Here is a 15,005-nt window from a genome sequence, read left to right on the forward strand (position 1 = left end):
TTGAGCATGTTTGGCACTCTACCTCAGGCATGGTTAATTCCACTTGCTCCTGCCATATCTCAAGCCAGGGGAGGAGTACAGACTCTAGCCGCCCGTACTCCAGAGCCACGTGCCCAATTTGACCATGCCCCCAAGGTTATACCAGTGCAGCCGGTTGTCCCAGATAGGCCTGAGATTAGGACATCAGTTTTAGAGGGTGAGAAGCTCAGGCTTGAGAGGTACAAAAGGTACCACCCTCCCACTTTCAGCGGTTTAGTTTCAGAGGATGCTCAGGGTTTACTGGAGGAATGTTACCTTATCCTTCGTACTATGGGTATTGTGGATTACTGTGGGGTTTATTTCATGTCATTCTAGTTTAGAGGAGCAACCTACCAGTGGTGGCGGGCATATAAGTTGGATAGTCCTGCTGAGGCATCTTTACTCACTTGGACTCAATTTTTAGATTTGTTCTTAAGGGAGTATGTTCCTCAGAGTCTTAGAGATGCATGACGCGCAGAGTTTGAGCAGGTGCGCCAGGGTTCTATGACCATGTATGAGTATGCAGTCCAATTCAGTGATTTGGCGAGGCATGCACCAGCCTTAGTGGTTACTGTTCGAGAGTGGGTTCACAGATTTATTGAGGGTCTCCACCATAATATCATATACAGTATGGCCTAAGAGCTAGAGATGGACATCACATACCTACAGGTGGTGTCAGCTGCTAGGAGATTGGAAGGTATACGTGTCACGCCCCGAACCTAGGAGCGAGACAAGCACCCCGTGCCTCACCTAACCTGGCGTACCAAATTGCGACTAAGGGACTCTGAACACATAATGTCATACTTTGGCCATGGGGCCACCTTGCAAGACAATTTGCGAAGCAAAATATAAAACTGAATGGAAACTAGCACTAACTAAATATCAATATAAAGCTAGGCTGACAAGGCCGTCATAGCTACTACAGCTGACAAACTACCAATTTATACAAACCCAACATACTGCACTAACCAACAGGATATGCCTACAAGCCTCTACTGATAGATGTACTGTGATCGGAACAGGGCCCCGACCTACCCATAACATATATACAGATATACATAAGATGTACACAAAACTCTAGTCCTGGCAACTCCGAAAGACGTGGAGCTTACCGATCAGGCGGAACTCGGAAAACACCTACTGAGGAGGTCTACCCGTCTGTCTGTCTGAACCTGCACGCATGAAATGCAGCGCCCCCAAAAAAGGGACGTCAGTACGAAATAATGTACCGAGTATGTAAGGCAATAAAATAACTGAAATCTGAAACTGAACTGATAATATGATAACTGAAATTAACTGGGAGTCAAAGATGATCTGGAGATATACTTACCTGCTGATACTGACTCAACTCCTTCAATATAGTAAGTAAAATTATTGTACGGCCTTATAAGGCTCGGTATATATAACTGCTCTGCCATAGTAGGCTCGCTTATAGGCGCTCGGCCATACTAGGCTATGTATCTCGACCATGCTGGGCTCGCTCATAGGCGCTCGGCCACAGTAGGCTCGGTATATAACTTTCCATCTGATCAGTGGTTGCCCAATAGGGGCCTGCCCATCGATTATAGCTCGATGGTAATGAAAATACTGTAATACTGTATATATAGGCTTGCTGCTCTCTTGACTGGAAGAAGACAATACTAAAATTGAATATAGAGTCTCGATAAGGAATAATATTGTAACTTATGAGACTAGAATAGTGTGAATAAATTCATGAATATGAACTTCTCTTTTTGTCTCATTACTAACACATGTAGCTACGAGATCATGCCAAAATGAAGGAAGGCTTAGCCTTAACATACCTTATCACAATCTTTTCAATCACCAAGTTGAACTCACCTCTTCGCACCTTAATCTACAAGAATGATAATAATACTATCGTTAAGTTACGAAAGGTACAACTATCGCACAACGAACGACAAACCTATTTTGTATTAAAACGGGCAGCATCTCCCCTATAATATGCCCTTCCTCCAACTTCAAGATAACACCAACAATACAAGGACAGAACAATAACAACATATATACATCATTTTCCAGCCCTATATACACCATCAAATACTACAAAACAGCCCAACACACCCCAATCTCTTCGTACACAAAACGACCACCGTAGTAGTGTCAAACGACCCGAAAATGTTATGACGAACGACCAGCCAACCACCCTACATTTATATGGTGTTTATAAACCCCCTTCCTCCTCCAAAACTCCACAAAATAGTAATAAAACACGCAGCCCAACAGCAACACAAAACAGTCCACAAAACAGTCCGCTACAAGTGAATAACTCGAACTCACGGCTTCCGATCACCATCCCGTGAGTTCTTACAAGTATAGAACGACTTACCATGAATTTACAGCAGAAAAAATGGATGAAAGAGAGCAGTAAACTCACCTTATTTGTTGGATAACTCAGCTCCTATCTTGGTTCTTCAAACTCTAAGTTTTATCTCCAATTGGAACTTGAAAGGGAGAGAAAATCAATTAGGGTTTGTGGGAAATTTTTGGGAGGATTCTTTGCAGAGCTTATGTCTGGTTATTATGCTCTATTTTAAGTCTAATATATGAAGAAAATAGGCCCTTAAAAGGCCTCTTTGGACGACCCGAAATGGCCCATTTTTGGGCTTTCAAAGAGGCCTTTTAAGGGCCTATTTTCTTCATATATTAGACTTAAAATAGAGCATAATAACCAGACATAAGCTCTGCAAAGAATCCTCCCAAAAATTTCCCACAAACCCTAATTGATTTTCTCTCCCTTTCAAGTTCCAATTGGAGATAAAACTTAGAGTTTGAAGAACCAAGATAGGAGCTGAGTTATCCAACAAATAAGGTGAGTTTACTGCTCTCTTTCATCCATTTTTTCTGCTGTAAATTCATGGTAAGTCGTTCTATACTTGTAAGAACTCACGGGATGGTGATCGGAAGCCGTGAGTTCGAGTTATTCACTTGTAGCGGACTGTTTTGTGGACTGTTTTGTGTTGCTGTTGGGCTGCGTGTTTTATTACTATTTTGTGGAGTTTTGGAGGAGAAAGGGGGTTTATAAACACCATATAAATGTAGGGTGGTTGGCTGGTCGTTCGTCATAACATTTTCGGGTCGTTTGACACTACTACGGTGGTCGTTTTGTGTACGAAGAGATTGGGGTGTGTTGGGCTGTTTTGTAGTATTTGATGGTGTATATAGGGCTGGAAAATGATGTATATATGTTGTTATTGTTCTGTCCTTGTATTGTTGGTGTTATCTTGAAGTTGGAGGAAGGGCATATTATAGGGGAGATGCTGCCCGTTTTAATACAAAATAGGTTTGTCGTTCGTTGTGCGATAGTTGTACCTTTCGTAACTTAACGATAGTATTATTATCATTCTTGTAGATTAAGGTGCGAAGAGGTGAGTTCAACTTGGTGATTGAAAAGATTGTGATAAGGTATGTTAAGGCTAAGCCTTCCTTCATTTTGGCATGATCTCGTAGCTACATGTGTTAGTAATGAGACAAAAAGAGAAGTTCATATTCATGAATTTATTCACACTATTCTAGTCTCATAAGTTACAATATTATTCCTTATCGAGACTCTATATTCAATTTTAGTATTGTCTTCTTCCAGTCAAGAGAGCAGCAAGCCTATATATACAGTATTACAGTATTTTCATTACCATCGAGCTATAATCGATGGGCAGGCCCCTATTGGGCAACCTCTGATCAGATGGAAAGTTATATACCGAGCCTACTGTGGCCGAGCGCCTATGAGCGAGCCCAGCATGGTCGAGATACATAGCCTAGTATGGCCGAGCGCCTATAAGCGAGCCTACTATGGCAGAGCAGTTATATATACCGAGCCTTATAAGGCCGTACAATTATTTTACTTACTATATTGAAGGAGTTGAGTCAGTATCAGCAGGTAAGTATATCTCCAGATCATCTTTGACTCCCAGTTAATTTCAGTTATCATATTATCAGTTCAGTTTCAGATTTCAGTTATTTTATTGCCTTACATACTCGGTACATTATTTCGTACTGACGTCCCTTTTTTGGGGGCGCTGCATTTCATGCGTGCAGGTTCAGACAGACAGACGGGTAGACCTCCTCAGTAGGTGTTTTCCGAGTTCCGCCTGATCGGTAAGCTCCACGTCTTTCGGAGTTGCCAGGACTAGAGTTTTGTGTACATCTTATGTATATCTGTATATATGTTATGGGTAGGTCGGGGCCCTGTTCCGATCACAGTACATCTATCAGTAGAGGCTTGTAGGCATATCCTGTTGGTTAGTGCAGTATGTTGGGTTTGTATAAATTGGTGGTTTGTCAGCTGTAGTAGCTATGACGGCCTTGTCGGCCTAGCTTTATATTGATATTTAGTTAGTGTTAGTTTCCATTCAGTTTTATATTTTGCTTCGCAAATTGTCTTGCAAGGTGGCCCCATGGCCAAAGTATGACATTATGTGTTCAGAGTCCCTTAGTCGCAATTTGGTACGCCAGGTTAGGTGAGGCACGGGGTGCTTGTCTCGCTCCTAGGTTCGGGGCGTGATGAAATCCTGCGGGTCCTCCCTCTGATCTGTCCCCGTGAACTCTGGGGGACTCAAAGCAATAAACTCTCGGACCCTTGAACTCCCAGACCCCTCAGAAGTTCCTGCACTAGCTGATGCCCTAGCATGTTGCTGGGTAGCTACCAACTGTGTCAACAAATGCACCGCACTCCTTAAGTCCTGATCTGATGGAAGTGGAGGGGGAACTGGATGTGCGGCAGTACGAGGACCCAGAGTTGGTCGAGTTGAGAGAGCGAGTTCCGCAGCAGAAGAAGCCATTGTTAGAGCTCAAGGGAGATGGGGTTCTCAGATACAAGGGTCGTTTGTGTGTTCCAGATGTAGCAGGGCTACGAGACAGGATTATGTCAGAGGCACATTATTCATGGTATTCCATCCACCCTGGATCGACGAAGATGTATCATGACATTAAGGATATGTACTGGTGGAATGATATGAAGAAGAACATTGCTGAGTTTGTCACGCCCCGAACCTAGGAGCGAGACAAGCACCCCGTGCCTCACCTAACCTGGCGTACCAAATTGCGACTAAGGGACTCTGAACACATAATGTCATACTTTGGCCATGGGGCCACCTTGCAAGACAATTTGCGAAGCAAAATATAAAACTGAATGGAAACTAGCACTAACTAAATATCAATATAAAGCTAGGCCGACAAGGCCGTCATAGCTACTACAGCTGACAAACCACCAATTTATACAAACCCAACATACTGCACTAACCAACAAGATATGCCTACAAGCCTCTACTGATAGATGTACTGTGATCGGAACAGGGCCCCGACCTACCCATAACATATATACAGATATACATAAGATGTACACAAAACTCTAGTCCTGTACAGGGTGCTTTCAGCGGGTAGTCTAGTCGATTAGGCGCGAGCCAGTCCCAGCAGCCACGTCCTCCTACGGCTTGTTTTGAGTATGGTGACACTCGTCATATCATGAGGGATGGCCCTAGATTTAGGAGGGGTGCACCTCAAACAGATTTCTCAAGCCCACCTATTCCACAGGGCCCTCAGGCTTCTCAAGACATGATTACTGCAGCAGTTGCCGCTACACCTGCACAGCCAGCCAGAGGTGGAGGTCGGACGGGTAGAGGTCACCCTAGGGGGGAGGCCAAGCAAGATATTTTGCCCTTCCTGCTAGGACAGAGGTCGTTGCATCCGATTCTATTATCACATGTATTATTCTTGTCTGTCATAGGGATGCATCCATCTTATTTGATCCAGGCTCCACTTATTCTTATGTGTCATCTTATTTTGCCCCGTATTTGGGCGTATCACGTGATTCCTTGAGTTCTTTTGTTTATGTATCTACACCCGTGGGTGAATCTATTACTGTGGACTGTGTGTATCGGTTGTGTTTAATTGTTATCAGTGGTTTTGAGACCAGAGCTGATTTATTATTACTCAGTATGGTGGATTTCGATATTATTTTGGGCATGGACTGGTTGTCACCCTATCATGATATTCTTGATTGTTACGCCAAGACGGTGACGTTGGCTATGCCAGGTCTACCGCGGCTAGAGTTGAGAGGTACCTCGGATTATGTTCCTAGAAGGGTTGTTTCATTTCTTAAGGATCAACAAATGGTTGAGAAGGGGTGTGATGCGTATCTGGCCTATGGGAGAGATGTTAGTATTGATACTCCTACTGTGGAGTCAGTTCGTGTAGTAAGAGATTTTCCTGATGTATTTCCAATGGATCTTCCGGGTATGCCACGCAACAGGGATATTGACTTTGGCATTAATTTGTTACTGGTCACTCATCCTATTTCTATTCCACCATATCGTATGTCCCCACCAGATTTGAAATAATTAAAAGAACAGTTACAGGAATTACTTGATAAGGTCTTCATTCGGCCCAGTGTATTGCCTTGGGGTGCTCATGTCTTATCTGTGAAGAAGAAGGATGGTTCTATGCGGATGTGTATTAATTGCCACCAGCTGAACAAAGTTACAGTGAAGAACAGGTATCCATTACCACGTATTAATGACCTATTTTTTCAGCTTCAGGGTTCCAGGGTGTTCTCTAAGATCGACTTGCGTTTAGGCTATCATCAGTTGAAGATTCGAGAGCCAGATATCCCAAAGACTGCTTTCAGGACTCGGTACGGTCATTACGAGTTCCTTGTGATGTCTTTTGGGCTGACCAACGCCCCAACAACATTTATGCACATAATGAATAGTGTATTTCAGCCCTATCTTGATTCTTTTGTCATTGTGTTTATTGACGACATTATGGTGTATTTCCGGAGTCGGGAAGATCATGAACAACACCTGAGGACTGTGCTTCAGATTTTGAGAGAAAAGAAGTTATATGCAAAATTTTCAAAGTATGAATTCTGGCTTGATTTAGAGGGAGTTTTGGGTCATATAGTTTCGTGCGAGGGAATCAAGGTAGATTCGAAGAAGATTGAAGTAGTGCAGAGTTGGTCCAGACTGTCCTTAGTTACGAAAATCCGGAGTTTCCTTGGTTTGGCAAGGTATTATCGCCTATTTGTAAAGGGTTTCTCTTCTATTGCTGCATCTATGACAAAATTGACCCAAGGAATGTGAGGAGAGCTTCCAAAAGCTCAAAACAGCTTTAACTACAGGCCCAGTATTGGTATTACCTACAGGTTTAGGGTCTTATACCGTGTATTATGACGCGTTGCGTATTGGTCTTGGTGCAGTGTTGATGCAAGACGGTAGGGCAATTGCCTACACGTCCAGACAGTTAAAGGTGCATGAGGAGAATTATCCTGTACATGGCCTTGAGTTAGCAGCTATGGTTCATGCCTTGAAGAATTGGCGACATTATTTGTACGGTGTCTATTGTGAGGTCTACACTGATCACCGGAGTTTACAACATTTGTTTAAACAAAAGGATCTTATTTTGCGGCAACGAAGATGGTTGGAGTTGCTTAAGGATTATGTTATCACCATTCTCTATCATCCTGGGAAGGCCAATGTAGTGGTCGAAGCCTTGAGTCGTAAGGCAGAGTGTTTGGGCAGCTTAGCATATTTACAGATAGTTGAGAGGCCTTTAGACTTGGATGTTCAGGCCTTGGCCAACCAGTTTGTCAGATTGGATATTTTCGAGCCGAGTTGAGTTTTGGCTGGTATGGTTTCTCAGTCTTCTCTTTATGATCGTATTAGGGAGCGTCAGTATAATGACCCCCATCTGCTTGTCCTTAAGGACATAGTTCAGCACGGTGATGCCAAGGAAGTCACTATTGGAGGTGACGGTGTATTACAAATGCATGGCAGGCTATGTGTGCCTAATGTAGATGGTTTGCGTGAGTTGATTCTCCAGGAGGCTCACAGTTCATGGAACTCCATTCATCCGGGTGTCACAAAGATGTATCAGGACTGGAGGAAACATTACTGGTGGAGGAGGATGAAGAAAGACATAGTGGAATATGTAGCTCAGTGCCTAAACTATCAGCAGGTAAAGTATGAGCATCATCGGTTAGGTGGGTTGCCTCAGAAGTTAGAAATTCCGGAGAGGAAATGGGAGCGAATCACTATGGATTTCGTTGTTGGATTTCCACCGACTCAGTGGAAGTTTAATGCAGTTTGGGTGATTGTGGATAGGCTGACCAAGTCAGCTCATTTCGTTCCTGTGATGACTACTTACTCTTCCGAGCAGTTAGATCCACTTTATATTTCCGAGATTGTCAAACTTCACAACGTACCAGTATCTATCATCTCTGATCGGGGTACGCAGTTTACATCACGGTTCTAGAGGGCAGTACAGCGTGAGTTGGTTACTCAGATAGAGTTGAGTATAGCATTTCACACTCAGATGGACGGGCAGTTCGAATGCACTATTCAGATACTGGAGGAAATGCTTTGTGCGTGTGTGATAGGTTTTGGGGGTGCTTAGGATCAGTTCTTACCACTTGCGGAGTTTTATTACAACAACAGTTACCATTCAAGCATTCAGATGGCTCCGTGTGAGGCCTTGTATGGTAGGCGGTGCCGTTGTCCGGTGGGTTGGTTCGAACCGGGTAAGGCTAGGATGTACAAACTTAGTTTAGGATGCCTTGGAAAAGGTTAAATTGATTCAGGATCGTCTTCGTACATCCCAGTCTAGACAGAAGAGTTATGCGGATCGGAAGGTTCGTGATGTTGCATTCATGGTTGGTGAGCGGGTCTTGCTCCGGGTTTCGCCTATGAAGGGTGTGTTGAGCTTCGGGAAGAAGGGCAAGTTGAGCTCTAGGTATATTGGGCCTTTTGAGATTCTTGAGAGAGTTGGAGAGGTGGCTTACAGAGTTGCACTACCACCTAGTCTCTCCACAGTTCATCCGGTAGTCCATATTTCTATGCTTCGGAAATATCACGGCAAACCGTCTCATGTGTTAGACTTCAGTTCGGTTTAGTTGGACAAGAATCTATCTTATGTTGAGGAACCAGTGGCTATTTTAGATAGGCAGGTTCGAAACCTAAGGTCAAAGAACATTGCTTCCATGAAGGTTCAGTGGAGGGGTCATCCGGTCGAGGAGGCGACTTGGGAGACCGAGCATGATATGCGTAGCAGTTATCCACACTTATTCACCAGCTCAGGTACTGTTTCTAACTCCGTTCGAGGACAAACGTTTGTTTTAGAGGTGGAGAATGTGATGACCCAAAATGTCATCATTAAATTTAATAATTAATTATGTGTTCAAAGACCTCGAAAAGCACAATTTATCTTTCCTCGACTTGTGTGCGCAGTCCGTAAATTTTTACGGAAATAGTTTATGTGAAAAATGGATTAAAATGTGAATTAAATCTTTAAAACTCAATCGAGTTGACTTTGATCAATATTTTGATAAAATGGACTCGGATCAGTGTTTTGACAGTTCCGGTAGGTCCGTATCGTGATTTGAGACTTGGGCATATGCCCGGAATCAAATTTCGAGGTCCCTAGCCCGAGATATGGAATTTTGATGAAAAGTTAAAAGTTTGAAAGCTTAATGATTTTTAAGAATTTATTGATGTTGGATTTGTTGAAATCGGGTGTGTATTTTTGTTTTGGATCATGGTATAAGTTCACTATAATATTTATGACTTGTCTGCCGAATTAGGTGAGAAACGGAATTGATTTGACGTTATTCGGACGTCCGGTTTTGAAAATATAAGTTTAAAAGTTTTCTTGAAAATATCCTTTGATTTGGTGTCTGATTCGTAGTTTTAGGTGTTATTTCAGTGATTTGATCGCACGAGAAAGTTATTATAATATTTTAGGACATGTTGGTGTATTTGGTTAAGGTCCCGAAGGTCTCGGGTGAGTTTCGGATGATTAACGGATCAAATTCGGACATAGAAGAAATCTGGGAAATTTCTATCTTCTCGTGTAATCGCACCTGCAAGAAATTGGCCACAGGTGCGATGCCACAGATGCGGTTCATGTTGTGCAGAAGCGCTTGCGCAGAAGCACTTGCACAGAAGCGGGAGGACGTGCGCAGGTGCGGGCAGGCGCGTAGGTGCGATGGAATTTTCCGCACCTGCGAAGGCGCAGATGCGGTCCAAGGCTCACAGAAGCAGAGGCAACTGGGCTAAGTAATTTCCGCAGATGCGGTGGTTTACCGCAGAAGCGGGATCGCAGGTGCGAGAAATATGGCCGCAGGTGTGAAAGCACTAGGCAGTGTACAAAATAGAAGGGTCCGAGAAATTTTGTCATTTTTGTCATTTCCAAAAGCGAGTGAGGCGATTGTTGAGCTAGAAATCACGGGAAATTTTTGAGTTAAGTCTCTCGTGATCCTTTCTACTCCATAATATTTAATTGTCATCAAATAATCCGACTAGACTACATGTTTTTGAGGTGTAAATCGGGAGTTTGAAGTCGGATTTTGGTAAAATTAGTATGGGTAGACCCGTGGTTGAATGGGCTCGTGACAAGTTGGTATCAGATCCTAGGTTACGTAGGCCTCACGAGTAATGAGCAGGTTTAGTAGTCTTGCGGATCGGTACGGAGACGTATGTACTTATCTTTGAGAGGCTGCAGAATCCTTAGGAAAACTTCACTTTCTTGTATTCTGTCGTGCGAATTTGTTGATTTTGAAAACTAAATTTTTGCTGTTCTATTCTCTCACAAATGGTGAGGAAACGTACTACCGGATCGGACGGTCAGCCACAAGTGCCACCAGTTAGGGCCGCGAGAGGCCGGGGACGTGGTAGAGGTCGAGGTGTATCTCGTACCACATTTGGAACAGCACCTGGAGTACCACCAGTTATTCTATCTCAGGAGCAGATTCCAGATATAGTTGAGTCGATAAGATCAGCTCAGGCACCAACTGCGCCCATTGAGATTGCAGGCATTTAGGAAACTTTGGCCCAGATATTGGCAGCCTGCATTGGTCTTGCTCAGGTGGTTTCGGCCCAGGCCGCACCTGCCACTTCTCAAGCTAGGGGAGGTACTCATACCCCTGTTTCCCGTACTCCAGACCAGGTAGTAAAGGGACTTCAGATACCGGTAGCGCTACCAGCACAGCCGGTTGTAGCTACTCCGGCGCCGGTAGTTCCTGTTATGGCATACGATGAGCAGAAGAGACTTGAGAGATTTGAGAGGCTTCGACCTCCACCATTTAGCGGTACTGAGTCAGATGATGCTCAGGATTTTCTGGATAGGTGCCAACGGATGCTTCGGACAGCAGGTATTCTAGAGACCAGTGGCGTCTCATTCACTACTTTTCAGTTTTCTAGGGCTGCACTCAGATGGCGCGGCACCCCTTACTTGGTATCAGTTCTTCGTGGTTTTTTTGGAGAAGTTTGTACCTCAGTCCCTCAGAGAAGAGTTGCGCAAACAGTTTGAGCACTTCTCTAGGGTGATATGTCCGTAATGTGGTATGATATGAGATTTTCTAAGTTGGCTCGTCATGCAGTCTGGTTGGTTCCCACTGATAGGGAGAGGATTAGGAGGTTCATTGATGGCCTCACATTTCAGCTGCGGTTACTTATGACTAGAGAAAGAGTTTCTAGTTCTATTTTTGATGAGGTGGTGGACATTGCTCGGCAGATAAAGATGGTTCGTAGCTAGGAACGTGGAGAGAGAGAGAGGCTAAGAGGCCTCGTGGTACGGGTGATTACAACGGTGTTCTTTCAGGGGGTCAGTTTCACCGTGGTAGGGGTCGTTCTTACAGACACGCTCGAACGGGTCATCCAGCTCATCGTGGTGCATCAGCTAGCCATAGTTCTTACCATGCTCACTCAGGCCAGTCTTCATTCAGTGCACTATCAGCACAGAGTTCTTATCATGTTTCGTCTGCACAGGCTTCTGCAGGTCATTCCTCTGGTTATCAGGAGCAGCGGTTCCGTCATAGGAGGTGTTGTTTTGAGTGCGAAGAATTTGGTCATTTCAAGAGAGAGTGTCCTGTGCTATTGAGTGAGGTTTCACAGCAGAGTTCTCGACCGACGGAACCAACAGCATCAGTTACACCACCCACCCTACCATCTCAGGGTAGGGGTCAGGCAGCTAGGGGTCGCCCAAGGGGGGGAGGTCGATCAGAAGGCGGGCAGGCTCGATTCAATGCATTTCCTGCCAGGCTAGATGTTGTTGCCTTAGACGCAGTGATCACAGGTATTGTTTAAGTATGCCACAGTGAGGCCTCTATATTATTTGACCTTGGTTACACTTATTCATATGTATCATCATATTTTTCTCATTATCTGGATATGCCCTGTGAGTCCTTAGTTTCACCTGCTTGTGTATCTACACCGTGGGCGATATTATTACTGTGGATCATGTGTATTGGTCGTGTGTGGTAACTATTGGGGAACTGGAGACTAGAGTTGATCACTTATTACTCGGTATGGTTGATTTCGATGTAATCCTGGGTATGGATTGGTTGTCTCTATGTCATGCTATTTTGGACTGTCACGCAAAAATTGTGACGTTGACGATGCCCGGGTTGCCAAAGGTTGAATGGAGGGGTTCTCTAGATCTTGTTCCTAGCGGGGTAATTTCTTATTTGAAGGCCCAACATATGGTTGGAAAGGGATGCTTGTCATATTTGTCCTTTGTGAGAGATATTGATGCAGATGCTCCTATTATTGATTCGGTACCGGTCGTGCGAGACTTTTCAGATGTATTTCCTGCAGACCTGCCGGGTATGCCACCCGATAGGGATATTTATTTCGGTATTGACTTGCTGCAGGGCACTCAGCCCATTTCTATTCCTCTATATCGTATGGCACCAGCTGAGTTAAAAGAATTTAAAGAGCAGCTTCAAGAACTCCTTCAAAAGGGGTTTATTAAGCCTAGTGTGTCACCTTGGGGTGCACCGGTTCTGTTTGTGAAAAAGAAAGATGGTACTATGCGGATGTGCATTGATTATAGGCAGTTGAACAAAGTTACAATCAAGAATAAATATTCATTGCCGCATATTGATGATTTATTTGACCAGCTTCAGGGGGCATGGGTGTTCTCCAAAATTGATTTGAGGTCTGGGTATCACCAGTTGAAAATTCGGGATTCGGATATTCTAAAGACGGCATTCAAGACTCGTTATGGCCACTATGAATTTCTTGTGATGTCTTTTGAGCTAACCAATGCCCCAGTAACATTTATACATTTGATAAATAGTGTATTTCAGCCATATCTTGATTTATTTATCGTGGTATTTATTGATGATATTCTAGTGTACTCACGTAGCCGGGAGAAGCATGCACAACACTTGGGTATTGTATTACAGAGGCTGAGAGAGGAGAGACTTTATGCTAAATTCTATAAGTGTGAGTTCTGGCTTAGTTCGGTGGCATTCTTGGGACATATAGTGTCCAGTGAAGGAATTAAGGTGGATCCAAAGAAAATAGAAGCAGTTCAGAATTGGCCCAGACCATTCTTAGTTACTGAGGTTCGGAGTGTTCTCGGCTTGGCCGGTTATTATCGTCGCTTCGTAGAGGGATTCTCGTCTATTGCATCGCCTATGACTAAATTGACCCAGAAAGGTGCTCCTTTCAGGTGGTCGGATGAATGTGAAGTGGGCTTTCAAAAGCTCAAGACAGCTTTTACTGCAGCTCCAGTACTGGTGTTGCCTACAGGTTCAAAGTCTTATATTGTGTATTGTGACGCGTCGTAGATTAGTCTCGTCGCAGTACTTATGCAAGATGGTAGGGTGATTGCCTATGCGTCCAGACAGTTAAAGGTACATGAGAAGAATTATCTAGTCTATGACCTTGAGTTAGTAGCTATTGTTCATGCCTTAAATATCTGGCGGCATTACTTGTACGATGTCCAGTGTGAGGTATATATAGATTATTGGAGTCTACAACATTTGTTTAAACAGAAGGATCTTAATTTGCGGCAGTGAAGGTGGTTAGAGTTTCTTAAGGATTATGACATTACTATTCTCTATCACCCCGGAAAGGCCAATGTGGTGGCCGATGCCTTGAGTCGTAAGGCAAAGAGTTTGGGAAGCTAAGCATACTTACCGGTAGCAGAGAGGCCTTTAGCCTTAGAGGTTCAGGCCTTGGCTAATCAGTTTGTTAGATTGGATGTTTCCGAGCCGAATCGAGTTTTGGCCTGTGTGGTTTCTCGGTCTTCTTTATATGATCGCATCATAGAGCGCCAGTATAATGATCCACATATGCTGGTCCTTAAGGACATGGTTCAGCACGGTGATGCCAAGGAAGTCACTATTGGAGATGACGGTGTATTACAGATGCAGGGAAGGCTATGTGTGCCTAATGTAGATGGTTTGCATGAACTGATTCTCCAGGAAGCTCACAGTTCGCGGTACTCTATTCATCCAGGCGCCACGAAGATGTATCAGGATTTTAGGCAGCACTATTGGTGGAGGCGAATGAAGAAGGATATAGTTGGGTTTGTAGCTCGGTGTCTAAATTGTCAACAGGTGAAGTATGAACATCAGAGGCCGGGAGGATTGCTTCTGAGACTTGAAATTCCGGAGTGGAAATGGGAGCGTATTATTATGGATTTTGTAGTTGGGCTCCCACGGACCTTGCGAAAGTTTGATGTTGTTTGGGTGATAGTAGATTGGCTAACCAAGTCCGCAAATTTCATTCCATTTGGTACTAATTATTCATCGGAGCAGTTGGCTGGGATTTATATTCGCGAGATTGTTCGCCTACACGGTGTGCCGGTGTCCATTATTTCAGATCGGGGAACGCAGTTTACCTCACAGTTTTGGAGGGCAGTGCAGCTAGAATTGGGCACACAGGTTCAGTTGAGTACAACATTTCACCCTCAGACGGATGGACAGTCCTAGCGCACTATTAAGATATTGGAGGATATGCTACGCGCTTGTGTCATTGATTTTGGGGGTTATTGGGATCAATTTCTGCAACTCGCAGAGTTTGCTTACAATAATAGCTACCAGTCAAGCATTCAGATGGCTCCGTATGAAGCTTTATATGGGAGACAGTGTCGGTCTCTAGTGGGTTGGTTTGAGCCCGGTGAGGTTAGACAATTAGGTACTGACTTGGTTCAGGATGCTTTATAGAAGGTCAAAATAATTCAGGAAC

This window comes from Nicotiana tomentosiformis, chromosome 12 (assembly GCF_000390325.3).
Source record: "Nicotiana tomentosiformis chromosome 12, ASM39032v3, whole genome shotgun sequence".
Taxonomy (NCBI): Eukaryota; Viridiplantae; Streptophyta; class Magnoliopsida; order Solanales; family Solanaceae; genus Nicotiana; species Nicotiana tomentosiformis.